This window comes from Elgaria multicarinata, chromosome 20, assembly GCF_023053635.1.
Source record: "Elgaria multicarinata webbii isolate HBS135686 ecotype San Diego chromosome 20, rElgMul1.1.pri, whole genome shotgun sequence".
Classification (NCBI taxonomy): domain Eukaryota; kingdom Metazoa; phylum Chordata; class Lepidosauria; order Squamata; family Anguidae; genus Elgaria; species Elgaria multicarinata.
In genome coordinates this window covers 10,533,491-10,539,856 of record NC_086190.1, presented here as the reverse complement: position 1 = coordinate 10,539,856, position 6,366 = coordinate 10,533,491, and positions in this window count along the sequence as shown.

Here is a 6,366-nt window from a genome sequence, read left to right as displayed (position 1 = left end):
TGTCTACCGTCCTCGTAAAAGGCTTTGGAGAAACTTAACTGGAATTCTGTATTCATGTTTATACACTTCCACTCAAGTTGCTGCAGACAAACAGCTCTCACAGACTTGTCGGCATTAAGATGGTGATCCAACATACTTCTGGAATTTACAGAGGTGAAATACTGTGGTTTGGGGAATTCTAATTCTTGTTTCAAAAATTCTGGTGGCTGCTCCAAAATCCACCCCACTTTTGATTAATGTGCTGCATGTGATGTCCAGCCCAGGAATGCTTACTTCAACATGTATTCTGTGTTCTGACCAAGGCCAAAGAGGCATGAGTGAGGATGACTCCATGGGTGCTGCTTTGATTGCCAGTTTTTGGTAGAAATGCAGGATATAAAATGCATAAGTAAATAAATAGCTTTAAGAGCCGTGATGCACTGCAACACTGAGCAGAATGTATATGCATGAGAACAAGTCAGTGTCCCTGTTCAGATGTCAGGCTAAGCCATGGCAGCTAAGGCCTTAGCTAGACCTAAGGTTTATCCTGGGATTGTCCCGGGGTCATCCCTGTTCATGTAAATGACACACAGGATATCCCGGGAGCAGGCAGGGACGACCCCGGGACGATCCTGGGATAAACCTTAGGCCTAGCTAAGGTCTAAGAGTTTCATGCTAATCATGTAGGGTGTTTTTCCTAACCATGGTGGCTACATAACCATGGCTTAATCACCCTCACTAACCTTGCACTGAAGAATGGTTAGTGGTCCTAACCATGGCTTGGCGTGTGATCTTTCAGCCCCCAGTGGTTAAACAAGCACTGCCATAGAGCTTGGCGGCAAGAGCGGTGATGCCACTCCTGCATCAGATCTCTATGATGCAGTCTGAGAAGCGCACGGAGCACAAAAATAAAGGGACAGGTGAACTCACCTATCCACCTTGTGCCCTGCTTTCTTTCAAGTTTTCTAATTTTTTGGTTTCTTTCAAGTATCCGAATTCACGCAATTGCGTGTTTTCACTTTTTAGGCTGTGGGAGAAATATGTGGTTTGGCTGGTTGTGTGTGTGTGTGTGTTTGAAAGAATGTCAATGCTAACTGCAGCACCGTCCCCCATAATGGCCGCCCATGGCTGGTTGAAGGACTGTGCATTTCTGCAGTGTAGGTGGTTAGAGAGTGGTTAAGCTAACCACGCATTGGCTGGAACATGCAGTGTGGTTAGTGCACCGTGATTATCCTAACCACCCTTCCTCAAGTTAAGTCTGAACAGGGCCAGTGTTTATAGAGCTTAAAGACCCCAAAGTTTTTGATGTGATTGTAATACATATTTAGATCTGACATTTGAGAAAGCCGTGAATTGTTGGAACTCTTACAGAGCTGGAACAAATTCTGATTAGGCCAGTGCGCTTTCTGCAGAGGTACACTGCTTTGAGTATGAGAAAACAGAATCCCACGTGCAGGGTTAATAATATGTTCTTTTTAAAAACTGCCATAGTCAGACTCCTTAGAAGAGCTGCACCTGATTGTATACGAGGGGCCTTTGTTTTGACTAAGCAGCAAGGAAACCGGGTGAAGCAATCCATCCCCTTGTCAGCGTTCCCATTGTTTGCCCAAAAGCCAGGTTCTGCAAACACTGTTGACATTTAGAAGAGTTGAATCAATGAAAGTATTGGAGAACTGCTTTGTCTGTTACAAACTCGCCCCTATCCCAGGGGACGGGAAAGCTACAAATAGCTGGATGAGATGCATAATGAGGAGGTGTCTCCAATACCACCAGCCATTTCTGTCCTCCCCCAGGATTTTAATCGGGAAGATTTATGGCCTGTGATCCTAAGGGTGGGAACTTTTGTCTCGATCTGAAGAGGTAATCTTGAGTTTGAATATCGTGGAATTCACCCAGAATGAAAAGTCCTCTTTTGTGCCTCACTTGGGCAGAGACTGGTGGTATTATTTGGTTTTGCCGCCTCCTGTTAAAGAGGCAGTTAGCAGAGAAAACAAAAACAAAAGGCAGAACAGAATGAGCGTTTACCAGTCCTATACGCACACAAAGGGATAAAAAAAAGAGAGAGAGACCACACCCTTCTTTAGTAAAGAAAAGAAAACAGCTCTCCTGACAAATATTCTTGCATAAACTGCAGGGACAGCATAGGGCATGGCTAGACGGGGCGATATCCCGGATCACACGACACACAGGGGATCCCAGGAGCAGGGAGGGATGATCCCTCCCTTGGCCCGGGATATCACCTTACCCTTTTACCCCGCTTTTTCCACGGTCTTGGGATAATTGGGATAATTATCCCTTGGGATAATTTTTTCCACGGTCTTGGGGTGGGGTGGGGTAAACAGGGGAAATTATTTTTAAAAAAACCCTCACGTTTTGCGTTTGAGTGCTTGTGTGATCCTTCTCCTTTAAAAAAACAAAAACAAAATGGCGGGCGCGACGTCCTCTTCCTCCTAGGATGTTGTGCACCATGTGTAGACAGAAGGGGAGATCTCGCTATAAGCATATTGCAAGGTCCTCCCTCCCCCGTCGCACTAGACCCGGTAGGTCTAGCCATGGCCATAGAGTTTCAAAAGGCGTTTCTTCAATCCATTTTGTTTTCCATTTCACAGGAAGGAGGGAGAATAGAATCATAGAATAGCAGAGTTGGAAGGGGCCTACAAGGCCATCGAATCCAACCCCCTGCTCAATGCAGGAATCCACCCTAAAGCATCCCTGACAGATGCTTGTCCAGCTGCCTCCTGAATGCCTCTAGTGTGGGAGAGCCCACCACCTCCCTAGGTCACTGGTTCCATTGTACTGCTCTAACAGTCAGGAAGTTTTTCCTGATGTCCAACTGGAATCTGGCTTCCTTTAACTTGAGCCCGTGATTCCGTGTCCTGCACTCTGGGAGGATCCAGAAGAGATCCTGGCCCTCCTCTGTGGGACCACCTTTTAAGTATTTGAAGAGTGCTCTCATGTCTCCCCTCAATCTTCTCTTCTCCAGGCTAAACATGCCCAGAGCAAGCCATGCGCTCCCAGCAATGGAGGAAGTCAAAGAGAGGGAGGGGGAAGGAAGGAGAGGAGAGGAGCAGGAAACCACTGAAGGCTACAGAGATCCTAAGGCTAGTTGTGCCATCCCCCAAATACCCATGCAGTAAGTAGCTAAGTGCAACGCTGTCACCTTCCTGTAACTGGCAGACGAGGTTGCAATATCCCAAACAGAGATAACATCAGTGTATGAAAACAACATGAATCATAAACGTGGGAAGCAGCTTGGACTATTGGTCCTTTTACGTTGGTATTGCCTACACTCACCAGTTGCAAGGTTTCAGGCAGGGGTCTTTGACAGCTTTACTGGGAGCTGCCAGAGATTGAACCTGAGACACCTGGCCTGCAAAGCAGGTGGTCTACCATTGATCTATGATCCTTCCTACTTGGGTGTTACCTCTGCCTGAGCAGAGCTCAAGATGGGATTTCTTATTCCGGCTGAATCCCGGCATACTCCAAATGCTTTTCTCTTCAGGTCAAGCGAAAAGTTCCTGGCTTTAAGGTAGCAGAAGTGTTGTCTTGCTTGGGATGCATGGGTTGGAAAGGCGCTGTATGTTTCAGCTTCCTAGCCTTAAACTCCAGTTTCTTGTAATGCGGTTGATAGTTGAGTTCATGCCTGCAGAAATTGGGCCCACGTGGGAGTGAAAGGGATGCCCCGGCGAGCCAAGAATTGTTCATCGTTGTGTCTGACCTTTCCTTTACTGTGTTTTCAAAACACGCTGCCGACAACTGCGATGGCAGGGGCCTGTGCTAATTGGAGTCTGAGCGCCTCAGACACAGGGACAACATGAAGCCACGTTACAGATGAGAGATAAGGCTGGATGGTGCAAACTCTTGATAAGAGAAGAGAAGAACCTTTAAGAGGAGGAAGGTTTAGAACTGGCTACACTTTGCCTGCCTTTGGGGGACAAACTACACGGACCATTCGTTTTGAAGCCAGTGAGACTTGATAGAGAGTGATGGACAAGGGGGTTTAACTGTGTGGTTTTATTTCTTCAATATTTATGTAACTTTTTATAACAGATGCTTTGTTTTTGTAAATAATGGGCCAGATGACATGCTAAGCCATGGTTAGGCCGCTAGCCCTTTTAGTGAGCGTGTTTAAATGAGGGCTGTGCTCTGCTCCGCTTCGGTTCGTAGAAGCGGGAGCGGAGCAGCCCGATTCGCCTCTGCCAAAGGCAGAGCCGGATCGGGTCGGGGGAGCTGAGGATCGAGACGAAGCGGATTGCGATAAAGCAGATCGCTTTGCCTCAATCCGGAGCTCCGAAGACAGGTAAGTGTGGGGGGAGGAGGGCTTACCTGGCGGCACAACCGCCGCTGCAGTCCATGGTAAGCAGGGCCAGGTAAGGACGCAGGGTGGGAGGGGGCCTTACCTGCCTCCGTCGCAGTCTGGCAGCGGCTTCCACTGAGACTTGGGCCTCAATTGAAACCGCTGCTGGACCGCGGTGGAGGCAGGTAAGTGGGGGGGGGCTTACCTGGCTCCACCACTGCTGCCACAGTCCGTGCGGTGACGGTGGCAGAGCCAGGTAAGGGGGGAGGGGGCTTACCTGCCTCTTGCGCTGGCTTCAACTGAGGGCCAGGCCTCAGTTGAAGCTGCCGCCAGACCACAACGGAGGCAGGTAAGTGGTGGGGGGAGGGGAGCCTTACCTGGCTCCGCAGCCCACCGCCGTGGTCCGTGCAGCGGCAGGCGGCGGAGCCAGGTAAGTGGGGAGGGGGACTTATTCACCCCCCCATTTTGTCCCATCTTCCCCACTTACCTGCCTCTGCCGTGGAGGCAAGTAAGTGGGGAGGGGGGCAAAATGGCGGGGGAATCTCGATCCTACCGTTCAGCTCTCGCTCCGGGATCCAATCCGGAGCAGGTCGGGGGAGAGTCGGGTCGGCGCGAACTAGTTCAGGCCCGATCCAAAAGTTCCGGATCAGGCCGCGAAGTGGTTTGGGGGGCTGGTGCACAGCCCTAGTTTAAACCGTGGTTATGTAGCCACCATGGTTAGGAATGGCACTTAGCATGTTATGTGGCGGGAGAAAACGGCCTCAAAGATGGCTAAGCCAACCGCCCCAGCGAACCATCCTGCTGAAGAAGGGTTAAGGTTCCCAGGGGTGGCTTACCGTTTCATGTGGTGGGCTCCCCAGTGATTAGAAAGACTCTGGGGATTTTCTAGGCCACGACCATTGAGTCCGCAGGCCAGAGTGGCCGCCTCTTCTGGTGGTGCTCTTGCCACCACGGAGTTTCTCTACGGACGCACAGCCGTTTTTTATTTATTTGTTTGGTACTTTTAAAACGGAGAGGCCCCGGTGGAAAGCATGTTCACGCCACATAGGAGGCTGGGATGCGTAGTAAACTGCACAGAGATATGTGCCCTAAAAACAGAGAGGGTGGATAGTGCAGCCACGTGGCGTGCGTGGTTCCGCGGCCGTGTGCAGTGGTTTTGCTACCCCTCCCCTCTCTGTCGTTACCCTAACCACCACCCTCGTCAGAAGAGAGTTCAATCCCAAATTGCAGAGGGTGGTTGAATCCCTCCAAGTTTTGGGAATTGGGTCTGCTGATAGTTGTTCGTTTTAATAACTGCAGCAAGGGTGCAGAGTCCCATCGTCTGATGTCATCACCTTGTCAACGCTGTCTGCAGGGCCGGCGCCAGACTATATTGTGCCCTAGGCAGGCGCATTCTGAAGCCGTCCCCCCGCTCGCTCACTCACCGCCCCCTCACTCGCCTGCCCACCCGCTTGCTCGCTCACTGCTCCCCCCCACCTGCCCGCTCGCCCGCCTGCTCGCCACTCCCACCTGCTCGCTGCTCCCGCCTGCTTGCCGCTCCGGCTCCCCCCTCGCTCACACGCTCCGGCTCCCCCCATCGCTCGCCTGCCGCCCCCGCCCGCTCGCTCACTCACCGCTACGGCTCCCCCTTGCTCGCCCACTCACCGCCCGCTCCCTCCCGCTCCCAGCTTTGAAGCCAGGACGCTGGGGTTGGGGGGCGGGGCAGAGGCTTTGAAGCGGCGTGCCCAGAAGTGGCTTCCAGGCGCGCCGTACTGAAGCCTCTGCCTCCACCCCAGCATCCTGGCTTCGAAGGAGCCAGGACGCTGGGGTTGGGTGGAGGCTGGGGCGGCGGCTTTGGAACAGCACACCCGGAAGCCGCTCTAGGAGAGCAGCTTCCGGGTACGCTGTTCGGCGCCCTCATTTGCTTGGCGCTCTAGGCGGCTGCCTGAGTTGCCTCTATGGCAGCACCAGGCCTGGCTGTCTGTAAAAGGAAGGGTCTCCTTCCTTTTGCAGGCACATTCCTGCTCTGCATGCAGAAGGTCTCCGGTTTGATCCCTGGCATCTCCAGGTAGAGCTGGAAGAAACCTCTGCTTGAAACCCTAGAGAGCTGC